The sequence below is a fragment of the Humulus lupulus genome, chromosome 9 (assembly GCF_963169125.1).
Source record: "Humulus lupulus chromosome 9, drHumLupu1.1, whole genome shotgun sequence".
Taxonomy (NCBI): Eukaryota; Viridiplantae; Streptophyta; class Magnoliopsida; order Rosales; family Cannabaceae; genus Humulus; species Humulus lupulus.
In genome coordinates this window covers 24,038,717-24,053,119 of record NC_084801.1, presented here as the reverse complement: position 1 = coordinate 24,053,119, position 14,403 = coordinate 24,038,717, and the positions used below count along the sequence as shown (strand labels likewise).

The window sequence follows — 14,403 nt, the reverse complement described above, 5'->3', positions numbered from 1 at the left end:
TTGAGAAATAAAAAGTTAGTTTCCAAGTAGCATGTTTCAAATTACCTAATCAATTGAAATAATACTCAATAAATTAATTGTAAATAATAATTAAATATTAAAATAGATAGGTTAAATTACTGTCGTGTTAGTAGATGTCAGCAGATGTGGCTAGAGCTCACGGTGGAGACACTGGCGGTGATCCTCCACCGAATCCTTCTAGGATCCCGACTACATACGACTCAGGTAATTTTTTTGTTATTTTATTTACTCACATATGTTTATCATGTATATACTAATATTCTATGTATTATTAATAAAAAAAAATACAGGAATCCCAACTAAGAAAAAGGGTCGTGGCGCAGCAATTGGAAAAGATCTAGAGGAGAGGCGGCGTAAAAATGGAAAACCACTGGAAGTAACGTTTTGCCCACGAACGTACAAGGTTGTTGGGGGCAAGCACGCTGCTTTTGTTCGCCTTGTGGGAACCCAAATTAAAACGAAAGTTTCCGGACATTAGGGTTCATGGGAATTAGTGCCTAAACAATACAAGGATCAGGTGCTTGGCATAATTCAGGTAAAAATAGTATTAAATATATATTTTTTAAAATTTGTCTTTAATATAGTACATATATTATTAATATGTTTAATTTTCAATTTAGTACTATTATCAAATAGTGGGCCGCGCTTCTTAAAGTATTTAGATGGTATCGATTGAGAGATGAAAGACCGATACCGTAATAGGAAAACACTAAGACACGAACATTTTGAGAAACACTACAATGGACCGGAGGATTGGGATAAGGTTCTAAACAACCCAACCAATGATGTTAACAAGGAGGAGTGGAAGCACATTTGTCAGTTATTTACAAGTCCACAATTTATTGCGCGCTCCATAAAGAATAAGGAAAATTGGAAGAAACAAAAGTATTCTACAACGTAGGGTACAAAATCGCTGGCAGCCATCCGTTTTGAAAAAGTAAGTAAAAGATAAAATATTATCAAAATTATGTTCTTTTAAATTATATGTTCTCTAACATTTGGGTTATATTTTTTAGACGAACCCGGACCTCATTGAGTCATGGAAGGATTATCATTGGAAGAAAGAAACAAATGATTTCGTGAACGATGATGCTCACCAAGATTACGTAAGTTTGAATTATATTTTTTAATATTAAAAGAGTTATATTTAATGTTAGTGTCTAACATTTTTTGAAAACAGGAAAAACTGAAGACTGATTTTGAGTTACAAACTCAGCAAACATCCACTGATGCTTCTAATAATGATAGCCCGTCATCAGTTGATCAGGTGTTGGTGTTACAAAAAGTATTAGGCCAAAGACATGGACATATGCGAGGAGTGGGCCGCAAATTGAAGGGGTCGGGGTCGGGGTCGGGGTCGAGGTCGGGGTCGGGGTCATCATCTACCCAACACTCTCACTTCAGTGAGTCTCAAGTTCCTCCTCATCATTCAAGAGAATATATAGAAAAATTGGAGAATAATCTACAGAAATTGACTGATCAAGTTAATTTCTTAACTCAATATTTTGTACCTTCATTTCGTCCACCAAACGTTTAGATGCCGCCTGTGCCTGATAGTGACAATATTTCTAGGGCTTCATCTTCTCAACCTCCAGCTCCAACTCATCCTTCTATGTACGGGGCAGTGCCGTCTCAACATATGGTACCTCCATATATGTACGGAGCAACACCTTATCCGTGTCCGATTCCACCGTCCTCCCAGCCATCGTATCCCTACATGTATGGAGCTGGATCGTCCACATTACCTCCCCAATATCCTTGGCCGATGCCGCCACCGCAGCAATCACAACCACAGCCACCGCAACAACCACAACAAGAAGACAATAGGGAGGAGGACGATGCAGCTGATTTAGGAGACTAGGTTTATTTTATTATTAATTATTGTTAAATTTTATGAACAATATGAATATTTGCTATGTTAATGTATTATGCATATGTACAATTGTTATTTTAATAAACTAATTTGAATATTTAATATAATATTTTTATTTTTAATATATTTGTTTTCAATTATTTAAATTTTAAATAATAATTTCGATAAATAATTAATTAAAATTGTATTTAATTAATTAATTTTTTTTTATAAATAAAATAGTATTAGGGGCGACACTGTCGCCCCTGATAATATGCCACGTTCAACCATTTGGGGCAACATAGTATAGTATTAGGGGCGACACGTCGCCCCTAATAATTAAGTATTAGGGGCGACATATCGACAAAAATAATTCAAAATTTTCAACTTTTTGAGGCGACATTTCAAGTTTTAGGGGCGACTGTGTCGTCTCTGATAATATGTCACGTGCAACCATTTAGGGAAACATAGTATTAGGGGCGACTAATAGAGTATCACGGGCGACATATCGACAAAAATAATTCAAAATTTTCAAATTTTTGAGGCGACATTTCAAGTCTTAGGGGCGACTGTGTCGCCTCTGATATTTGAATATCAGGGGCGACCCTCGAGTCGCCCCTAATGTACCCTTCAGGGACATTTTTCCACAGGCGACTAATCAGGGGTGACATTTTTGTTGTAGTGTCTATTCTGAGGTGCACCGCGACCCTAGGAAGGGCATGTTGCGACCTATGTCTCCCAGCAAGGAGGCATTTTGCCTCTGTTTTGAGGCATGTCGTGGCCCTTAAGGGGTTGGGCTGCGACCCTAGTTCAAGGTGTTGGTTGTTTGGAATTTTTTGGCTTGGAAACCTAAAAGTTAGGCTCGGGATGGATTATATCACCTCGATTGGTAGAATCCAAGGTCCTGGAGACTAGAATTATATCCTAAAGTTATTTAATGATTTAGAGCATGATGGATAACTTTTGTCATTGCGTTGTGACTAGGTTTTCAGCGAGGCTCGGACTAGAGGATTCTTCTCGGGATAACGGTGCTCAAGAAGCTTGGGACATAGGTAAGAAAACTGCTGTACCCGTAGAGCAGGGCGTGGCCCTATAGTTTGTGTTGCAAGGCACGACCCTATATGATTGAATTGAAGGGCGTAGCCCTATTGTTTTGTATTTGTTTAAGTATATGTCGATTACATGCTATGTATTGTATATTTGTAAATGAATGGCAAAGGTCGAGAACGGCAGGAAGCCGAGTACGGCAAGGGGCCGGGAATGACGTTAAGCACGTGGAGTGCAAGGCCGAGTACGACAAAGGGCCGAGAGCGGCGTTGAGCACGCGGAGTGCAAGCTGTTAGGGTGAGACCCTTCTCGGAAGCTTGAGTCATCCTCACGGTGTAGACCGCAAACCTAGGGCCTAGTAAAGCGCCTGGGATGGTAAGGCTGCTATGTGTTTAACCTGTTGGCTCCTTTGTTGTATGCTAATTGAGAGATATGCATATGTTAATTGTTTGTGTTTAGTTTCCTTGCTGGACTTCGGCTCACAGGTACTCTATGGTGCAGGTAAGGGCAAGGGAAAAGTCGACCAACCATGAGAAGCGACGTGTACATATTCGGCCTACTTGGTTGCCACGACCAGGGGTATTTTTGGGAGATGTTGTGTATTAATCTGAATTTTGTCGTCTAGTCGACTTGGAATGTATTTTGAATTGTAAATATTTTCTAAACATTGTTTTGGGATCCGAACTGTAAAACTTTCTGACATTTTCAATGAGAATCCAAATATTTTGTATTTAATGATTGAAAACGGGTTTTGTCCCAAAGTTAGCTACACTTTTAACCTAAACCTCGATTAGTGAGTGATTAACACATTTTAAACTCACTTAGTAACGACTCTAAAAAAGTAGGGAGTTACACTTTTGTTCTCGGTATACCCCTGTTTAGTGAATTACGTTACTATAATGTTACATTTTTAGTTACATCTTATTATAAAAGATTTTAATAGATCATCAATATATAAATTTCCTTTTTTTAAATTTTAATTTTAGACTCAAAATGAATTTCTAAATATAAAATAAAATTAGTTATTTATTTATAATCATTATGTCATTATAACATCAAAAATACACAATTAACTTATTGATGTTTTTATAAGTAAAATTTCTAAATTATTTTATTTTTAACACTTTAGTTCTAATTAAAATATTAAACAATTTTTTTTTAAATGATGTTCATGTACGTATATTCTCAATAATTTTATTTTTTATTAAGAATTCAAAAATATCTTATCGTATGTAGAAATTTTCGGATATATTATTTCACAAAACAAACACATTAGTCTCTATTAATAGTTAATTGTGCTATATTCAATTATTGTCTAACAATATAATCCATTTGATTAATTTTTATAAAATAACTTGCAATACCATCACCAACTATGAAATCTATATATACAAAGATACTATTCTTTTTTTAAAAAATAGTTGTGTATAGATTATTAATTATTGTTTTTCTAATATTAAAATTTACATAAATAATAACATGTAAATAATTTGTAAAGGATTATTATTTTAAAATTGTTATGTTAAAGAGCTCAAGTATAAAAACAAAATAAAAACAATTTTGAATCCTAATTGAACAAAAACAAACTAATTATTGATACTTGAGTTAAAAACATTTAACTTTTAGAAATAATTTAAAAATTATAATAAAATTTATTTTTTATATAAGATAAAATTTAACATTCTTTTTTAAGGAAATAATATATTTTGAATAAATAATATTACATTTTTAACCATTCATTAATGATCCAATGAATGAAAAAAAATATATGTAACTATTGTAAATAAATTGATGTAACCATTAAGTAATAACTTATAGTATATATTTTGAAATGAATATTACATCTCTGTAACATTTAAGAAACAAATACATACTTGTTGCCTAATCTATGTTAAAGTATGACAAAATCTCTTTTATGAACAAGGATGAGGACATTTTATTAATATTATATATTATTTGAGAAGTAAATTATGTATTTCCTTCATCAATTATTATCGACCCTCACAATATGAATTCATGTACATATCGTTACTCAAGCTTTCAATCCTGGCAACAGTTGTATTACTACAACTGCCGCCATAGTCGTTTTCAGCCATGCATAGTCCTGATGATTTAAGCAGATATTTAGTCTGTTCTGGGCTGAGAGCATCTTCTCCCCACGGGTGCAACTCCTTCGGTATCAGCCCCTCTAACTCAGTCGCAACTTCCTTCATCATAGGCCTTTCCTCTCCTCTTACTCGTAGGCATTTTTTGGCAAGATTAGCAATTACTTTTAATGTTTCCATATTTTCCTCGACACCAGTAACCAAATTCTGGTCAAGAATTCGAAATAACTGATCCTTTTCCATGGAAGAAATGAAGTACAATGCAAGATTTCGATCGTCATCTGGTCTATCAAAAGAAAGCGCCTTTTGTCCAGTTAAGAGTTCTGCCAAGACGACTCCAAAACTATACACATCACTCTTCCCGGTCAATTGACTAGTGTGAAAATACTCTGGATCTAAATAACCTAATGTCCCTTGTACTAAAGTAGTTAACTGAGTTTGATCAATAGGAACTAGCCTTGAAGCTCCAAAATCTGATACTTTGGCTATGTAATTATTGTCCAACAATATATTTGTTGTCTTGATATCTCTATGTATGATTGGCATCGAAGTGGAAGAGTGCAAATATGCAATCGCACCAGCAGTTTCTATAGCAATATTAAGACGCATTTTCCATGAGAGTGTAGAGTACTGACCCAATGTTTCATGCAGATGCTCAAAAAGTGTTCCATTTGTTATAAACTCATAAACCAACAAGGGAACTTCGGTCTCCAAACAACATCCTAACAGTTTGACCACATTCCGATGATTGATTTGGGAAAGCACAATGACCTCATTAATGAATTGTTCAATTTGGCTTTGATCACCAATTTTAGACTTCTTGATAGCCACCGTTCTGTTATCTGTTAACACACCTTTGTAGACTGTTCCGTATCCTCCTCGACCAACAACTCTACTTTCGTCAAAGTTATTAGTCGCCTTGTTAAGTTCATCAACTGTGAAAATTCTTGCTGCAGCCTTAGTGTGGTCTGATACGAGTTGTTGCTGTAACAGAAAACCGCCATTTTGTTGAAAAAACTTCTGTTTGAGTAATATGAGCTTTCTTTTCTTTGTTCCCCAGTAAATCCAAGAACTCCCCACTAGCAGTATCAAGAAGCCTGCGCAGATACCTGCACAGTTGAATTTGTAATTAGATACATGTCATCTTGATACCATGGAGTAGAGCATATGTATAAAAATATATATATTTATTATTTGACGTGCTCAATTCCTGCTTACATATATAAAATGTAATAAAATAATTAAAATATATAAAATTGCAGACAAAAAAACAGTAGAGGAAGACACCAAATAGGATTCTGAATTTCTTATCATCACATTACCACGCATCATAATAATCCACTATTAATTGAAAAAGAGAAAATAGACGGTCTACTTTTATACTTTTTAAATATATATATATATATGGCTGTGTTCGTAATATAAGGGGCATCAATATTAATTATTAATTTACAAAATTATAACATATGCTTACCCAATGCAATGGAAAGTTTCGCAACAGATTTATAAGGATTACTATCCCTGAGATCGCAGCCCGTCCCATTTTTTATACCGTCCCCTCTAAATCCCTGGGGACAAGAGCATTTAAAACTCCCAGGCAAGTTATGACACCTTAAGGTGCATGGATTTGATCTCTCACACTCGTTTACATCTGCCAATAAATCAAAAAAATAAGCTTTCAGCTAATAAAAATATAATTGAAACAGGCACACACACATATATACATATATATATATTTATAAATTATATGTTAATTACTACCATGGCAACCATCGTCAAGATAAGGGTTCCCTTCATATCCCGTTAAGCATTTGCATTGATATCCAGGTGCGTTGGTTGAATTAAAGCATTTACTATTTTGTGCCCGGCATGCATAGCCAGTCCGATTCATTTTGGCTTGTTCACAAGTCAAGTTCCCAACAGCCCAGTCAAGCGCCACCCGAAACTTCTCCTTCTTCCGCAAGTTCTTCATATCCAACGTCGAAAAGTTGAAAGCATCCTCTTCGGCTATAAAAGCGAAACCACACGGATTGAAGTCGTGAACCGAACTATGATTGTTCTTGGGGTCCAAGCTCTGAACAATCGTAACGAAATCCCAAACCCCTTTTGGGATATCCATCTGGCAACATCTAATCCCAGCACACGACCCGTTTGCGACGTCGTTTGTTTCGTGACACAGCGACACACAACCCGTCGTATAGTACCGCCCTCTGTATCCTCCGATGATTCCAAGAGTATCGCAGCCAACAGCTGTGAACTTGTTCCGCGGACTCACCGGAAACTGGGAATACGTCACCGTATAAGAGTCCAGATTGCTTTCGCTCTTCAGAATTTTGCCGCTCTTGTCGTAACAGTCTCGTGATACGTTAGACTCCACTATGATTTCGCTGCGTTCGATCGATATTTCGACAATGGAAACGTTACTTTTAGGGAACAATATAGTTTTGGGGGATCGAAAGAAATGGTGTGGCTGCAATTGAGGCGGAACAAAGTGTTGTAGTAACAGCCTGCGGTAGTGCCGAAAGGGTAAGGAATTTTGACGTTTTGACGGACCCGCAGAGTATAATTTGTACTCGCTAGTACTGTAGATATTGTACTAACTAATATTAGTGTTGATAGCACCATGAGTTGTTGTTGTACGGCCATTAATTGTCGTCTCTTTACTTTGTAAGTGTTAGGGGTGAGCACGGTTTGATTTGGACGGTTTGAACACTTTTTAATACACCACGCCACAAGTGCGATTTAGTAATTAGAACACACCATGCGGTGTGATTTGGTTGCACCAAACCGACCAAACCAAACCATTTTTTGCGATGTGGTTTGGGCAGTTTTCCACGGTTTGCGTTAAAAAATGTCATAACAAAATTTAAATTTTAAAAAAAATACTAAATCCTTAGTTCATAACAAATACTTAGTAAGTTCTAAACAACATCACAAGTTATCAATTAAGTTCAATGAAACGCAAAAAAAATATACAAGTCTCCCATATTGGGTAACTATAAAAAATGGTATATATGTAAAGTTTTTTTTTTTTAATATATTTGTAAGTATGCAGTGCGTGCAGTGCGGTGCAAACAAAAATTTCACACCGCCAAACCACGCACCGCACTGCACCACACTGTTTAACTCAAATACAAACCATATCGAACTATTACACTTTTAACACCGCAGTTTGCGGTGTAATATGGTGCGGTACGGTAGGATGCTCACCCCTAGTACGTGTAACCAAATTCATATATACTTAGTATTTTATACATATTTGACAATATAAAATTCATTAGTGGATGCAGTTTTTAGTTTGACTTTTACCATTGCTGACGCCTAGCTTTGATGAGTTATGCGACACGTAGTAATTATTGACCAAATTAAAATGTGAGGATATAATAATTTTTATATAAATCTGTGATTATGACATGTTTTTTATAAATATATAATCACGATCGATTATGCCAATTCTATATGATAATGTGTAAACTTTTTCTTCGATGGTTGTTAATTAATAATTTGTAGAATCTCTCAAATAGAGGAGGCAAAAAGATAAGGTCAACGAGGGCATGATAAGCTTTTTAATTAAAAATGTAGAATTGGCATTATGTATACTATTTTATGATTTCTAAAATTTTACCAAAGTTACATATGAAATTAACGATTAACTTCCAATTAATTAATTAGCAAAAACTTCCTGAACTATGACGTATACATATAATAAGCTTGCTATTATATAAATTATTAAAAGTTGCTACACATTTTTTGTATATTCTAAAATATTCTAAACATTTGTAGAATACTTTATTATAAAGTTTTCTAGATATTATATATATATTTGTAGAATATAGAATAATTTCAAAGATATTTTCTAGAATACTCTATAGTCTATAACTTCCTAAAAGTTATATGCATGAATAGTCTAGAGTTTTTATTGTGTAGATTATTTTAAAAGTTGTATTTGTAAATCAAATACACTAAAAAAATATAGAACAAATAATTCTACTCACAGATGTAAAGTGGGCTAGCCACTATGTAGAGATAGTTTCTCCAACTCCTAACTTACATCTATTATCTGTTATAACAGATTAAACCAACTTAGCAACCAATGTCTAGTCATCTTAAGTCCTATAAATATTCAGACTTGGTTCTCACTTGACATACAGAAAGAAGCTCAAGAAATCTGAGAGACAGAGAAAGAAAGGAAGAGAGTACGAGAGAGAGGAAAGCTGGGGTTCTGGGATATTGTATCTGAGTTTTTCACCACTGTTTTGAACGTGAAAACTTAGGGGAGTGTGAGAGAGAAATACACTTGATTTGTGAGAGATATCTCATCAAGATTCAGCTTTGTGGATGCATTCTTTTGTTTCAGATTTGATCTAATAAAGGAGAGAGAGAAGTGTTCCTAAAACTGGATTAGGAACAAGATCATTACTGATCTTGTTCTGAACCAGTATAACTTACTGTGTCGTTTCTTCTTTATTTAGTTTTCTGTTCTTGCATAAGTTTGATTTGTTTCTATTATTACCACTCTATTCTACTGCTTAGTTCATGTTCTAACAAGAGTTGGGCTTGTTGAGTTTTAGTTTAATAAATTGGACTAACTTGCTATTATGTTATTGGGATCTTGAAGCTGAACTTATACAGATTTTCTACAAAATCAAAGCCAGGTTTGCCGATCCATTGTAGCCAAGATCTTAAGTGCTTCCGCATCAAGATTAATCAAGAACACCTCTAAAGAACATGTCAACAATGGCAAAGTTTGAACTCGAAAAGTTTGATGGTTCTACAGATTTCGCACTATGGAGAGAGAGCTTAAAAGGAATTCTGGTTCATCAAAAAGTGGCCAAAGTGCTGGGAGATAAGAAGTTATTGGAGAGTAAGAAAGCAGAGGAAGTAGCTGAAATGGAGGAGATGGCCTACTATACAATCATAATGCATCTTTCTAATGGAGTAAGAAGGAAGTTGACTGGAGAAACTACTGCAAAAGGCATTTGGGACAAGCTTGAACAACTATACATGACACCCTCAATTTCGTGCAAGATCAACCTCCTTGAAAGACTATATGGGTTTAGAATGAATTCTTCTCTTTCTTTAGATGAAAATATTGATAAATTTAATGAGATTATTGTTGGTCTTGCTAACATTGATCACAAGGTAGATGAAGAAAGTCAAGCCATCATTCTACTGAGGTCATTGCCCATAGCATATCAAGAAGTTAAAGCTGCCATCAAACATGGTAGGGATGTTATCTCACTTCAAGATGTACTTGGGGCTCTTAAATCTAAAGAATTCGAATTACAACTAGAGAAGGAATCCAAGAAAGATGAGGTTTACTTAGCACGAGGAAGACAACCAAAGAGAAGCTTGTCTAGGCAGCCTTTTCATTCTCGGTCTAAATCAAGGAACAAAGACTTTAGGCAGTGTTATCACTGTGGGAAAGTTGGCCATATCAAACGATTCTGCAACTTGTTGAAGAACCAGAGAGCATCCAAATCAAACCAAGAAAGTAGGCACCAAAATGATTTCAAATCACAACCGGATCACAAAGGCAATCACAAGTCAAAGCAGTACAACCAAGAAACTGCTGCAGTAGCCGAGACCAATGATGATTGGTCCTCCGATGAGGATGTGTTTTCAATCTTTGAGAGTGCTTCCAGCAAAGAATGGATATTAGATTCAGGATGCACTTATCACATGTGTCCTAACCAAGATTCATTTTTTTATTATGTTAAAACAAATGGAGGTAAGGTACTAATGGGAAATGATGTGTCTTGCAGGGTACATGGGATTGGCAAAGTTGCAGTGAAGCAATTCAATGGAGAAATTAAAGTCTTGACTAATGTGAGGCATATACCCGATTTAAGAAGAAATTTGGTGTCACTCGGCTCACTTGAAGATGAAGGATACACTTACAAATCTTCAAATGGAATCATGAAAATTGCTAAAGGATCACTTGTGGTAATAAAAGGCAAGAAATCTAATGGGTTGTATGTTTTGGATGGTGAAACCGTGACCATAGCTGAAGTAGCCACTGTCAAAACTCAAGTGAATGAAATTCAACTTTGGCATCAAAGATTGGGACACATTAGTGAACAAGGGTTAAGAGAGCTTCACAACAAGGGAGTCATTGAAAAATTAAAGCCATGTGCATTACCATTTTGTGAAGCTTGTGTTTTCGATAAGCAACACAAGATAAAATTTTCTGCTGCAAAACACAACACAAAAGGGGTACTAGAGTACATTCATTCAGACCTTTGGGGACCAAGCAAGATTCCTACACAATCAGGTAAACATTACTTCTTGTCTATAGTTGATGACTATTCTAGATGTGTTTGGATATACTTGCTTAGAACTAAAGATGAATGCCTAGAACAATTCAAAATATGGAAAAACAAAGTTGAAACACAAACAAACTCTAAAATAAAAACATTGAGAATAGATAATGGTTTAGAGTTTGTCAACCATGAGTTTGATTTGTTATGTACTGAATGTGGCATTACTAGGCATAGAACGGTGGTGAGGACCCCTGAACAAAACGGGGTTGCAAAGAGAATGAATCGAACTCTATTGAACAAAGTTAGATGTTTGTTGGTTAGTTCGGGTTTACCGAAATCTTATTGGGGAAAGGCTTTAGCTACTGCTTGTTTTTTTTTTTTGGTAATTCAGATCTGTATATTGCTCATAAACAAACATTTTACACCTATCTCAGCACCATATTAGGCCTGCTATTCTCTATTACAGCTGGTCAAACCAATCTTGATCTATTTGTTGTATTTTGTTCGGCATATAACTCATAACTCTATTTTTTACATTGTTTTGAATCCTTTCTACAACTATGCTCACTTTATACACTTTATGATTCCACAGTGCCTCATTTCTACACCACCAGAGTTGATAAACCATAGCAGCTACTGTCGCTGAGAATACTTGCTTTCTGAACCTTGTCAACCTTGCTTTAGCTATCCATCTCAGAAGTTTCGGTATTGTTCTTGCTGCTGTATGCCGTCCCAGCCAATCTCTGATTAGTTCCAGTACTTGACAACTCAGATGGCATTCAAAAAATAAGTGTTCTCTGTTTTCCTTCTTTGTTCCACACAGCAGGCAATTGTCATCTGCCACAATATGAAATCTGAATAGCCTTTCTTTCATTTGCATTCTGTCAAGTACCACAAGCCATAAAATGAACCTGTGTTTTGGTAATGCCATCCTATTCCAAACTTCCCTGTACCATTTCACTGATTGTTTAGCAGTAACCAAAGCTTGGTACCCTTCATTCATCCTGTATTCTCCATTTGATAACAGTTTCAGCATTTGCATGTCCTTTAGTTTCTCCTTGACTTTGACCAGTTGCTTCCAATACCAACTACTTGTGATTGGTGCTTTATAAGTCCACCAGTTGGTGTCCTTGATATATACAGCATGAATCCATTTTACCCATAATGAGTCTTTCTTTACTGCCACTACCCATACATATTTCCCCATTGCTGCTGAGTTCCATTCCTTTATCTTCCTAAACCCCAATCCTCCTTCCTTTTTGGTTGTACTCATTTCTTCCCATGATACTACCCCTGCTCTTCTAAACTCAGCCTCTCCTTTCCATAGAAAATTCCTACAGATTAAAGTTTTTTTATGTATTACTTTTTGAGGTAAGATCAGTACCTGAGCCCAGTATGAATGGATGGACAGCAGGACTGAATTTACCAAAGTTGCTCTGCCTGCATAGGATATATTCTTGGTACTCCATATTTTGATCCTTTGAACCATCTTTTCCACTAAGATATCGCAATCAGCTGCTGAAATTCTAGTTGGGCATATGGGTATCCCTAGATAGCTGATTGGCACTTTGCTTCTAGAAAATCCTGATGCTGATATGATCCTGTTCACCACTGATTCAACCATATTGCTGCAATACAACCCTGTTTTGGCTTCATTCGGGTACAAACCAGAAGTAAGTGAAAACAGTTTAAGTCCCTGAAGTATAGTATATATTGACTTGAAATCTCCATGAAAAAATAACATTACATCATCTGCAAAACAGAGGTGATTAAGCTTGAGTTTATCACATCTATCATAGTATTTGAAGCCCTCTTTCTTGCCTATTTTCACCAAGATTCTAGATAAGTATTCCATCCCAATTACAAACAATAGGGGTGATAAAGGGTCTCCCTGCCTCAGCCCTCTTTTTGCATTAAAAAATCCATGTAGAACCCCATTAAACATTAGGCTATATCTTGGAGTCCTAATACAGTTCATAATCAGCCCAATAAATCGATCTGGGAAATTAAAAGCTTTTAACATCTCTTCCAAGAATTCCCATTCAAGCATATCATAGGCTTTATGCAAATCCAGTTTTATCATACATTTTGGTTTTGAATTTTTCCAACCAAAATGCCTAATCAAATCTTGGCAAATCATTATATTATGGGTTATGGATCTACCTTGTACAAAACCACTTTGATTTGGTGCAATAATATCTGGTAGAACATGCCTAAGTCTCTTGCATATCATCTTAGTTGCCACTTTGTAGATCACATTACAACAGGCTATGGGCCGAAAGTCTATCACAGATTATGGACACTTTCCTTTAGGTATCAAGGTAATTGTTGTTGAATTAATTTCTTTCAACAGCTATCCTGAATGTAGAAATGATCTCACAGCCGCACAAACCTCATTTCCAACCACCTTCCAATTATCCTGGAAGGAGAAGCTACTGAATCCATCTGGGCCTGGAGCCTTAGTACCTGGAATCTCAAACATTGCAGCCTTTACTTCCTCATTAGTATACTCTGAAAGAAGAATCTTGCAGTGATCATCTGTTATTCTTGGCCCACTTTTAACTATGTTAGTCTGTACTGGTTTCCTGTCCTCAGCTTTACTTCCTAACAACTTTTGATAATATTGCATAAATGCTGTGGCTACTGCCTGTGGGTTGTCCACCCATTTTCCTTCCATATCTTGGATTGCATAGATTCTATTCTCAGCCCTTCTCATCTTGATACTCTTATGAAAAAAACTGGTGTTCTCGTCCCCTTCTTTCAGCCATTGTGTTTTCGCCTTTTGAGCAAGAAATGACAGATACTTAGTATTTATTGCATTATACTTAGACCTATCTTCTTTTTCCTGTTTAATAAGCTCCTTGTCGAATGGCTTCTGCTGTAGTGCTACTTGAGTGTTAATCATTGCTTGATAACACTGAATATTTTTTGCTTGAATATCTCCTATCTCAGATTTGTTCATGTCCCTTAATAACTGTTTGACTCTCTTTAGCTTCTTCACCAGCCTAAACATCGGTTTGCCTGTGTCTTGCTCTTGCCGTATTGCTTTCAAACCTTCCTGAAAATATGGATAAGTTTGCCACATTCTGAAATATCTAAAGGGTTTTTTGCCTTC

General features: G+C 35.8%; 1 pseudogene; it reads right to left on the bottom strand.

Moving 5' to 3' along the window:
* Positions 1-4,801: 4,801 nt before the first annotated feature.
* On the bottom strand, positions 4,802-7,671 carry LOC133799524 (wall-associated receptor kinase 2-like; annotated as a pseudogene).
* Positions 7,672-14,403: the final 6,732 nt, after the last annotated feature.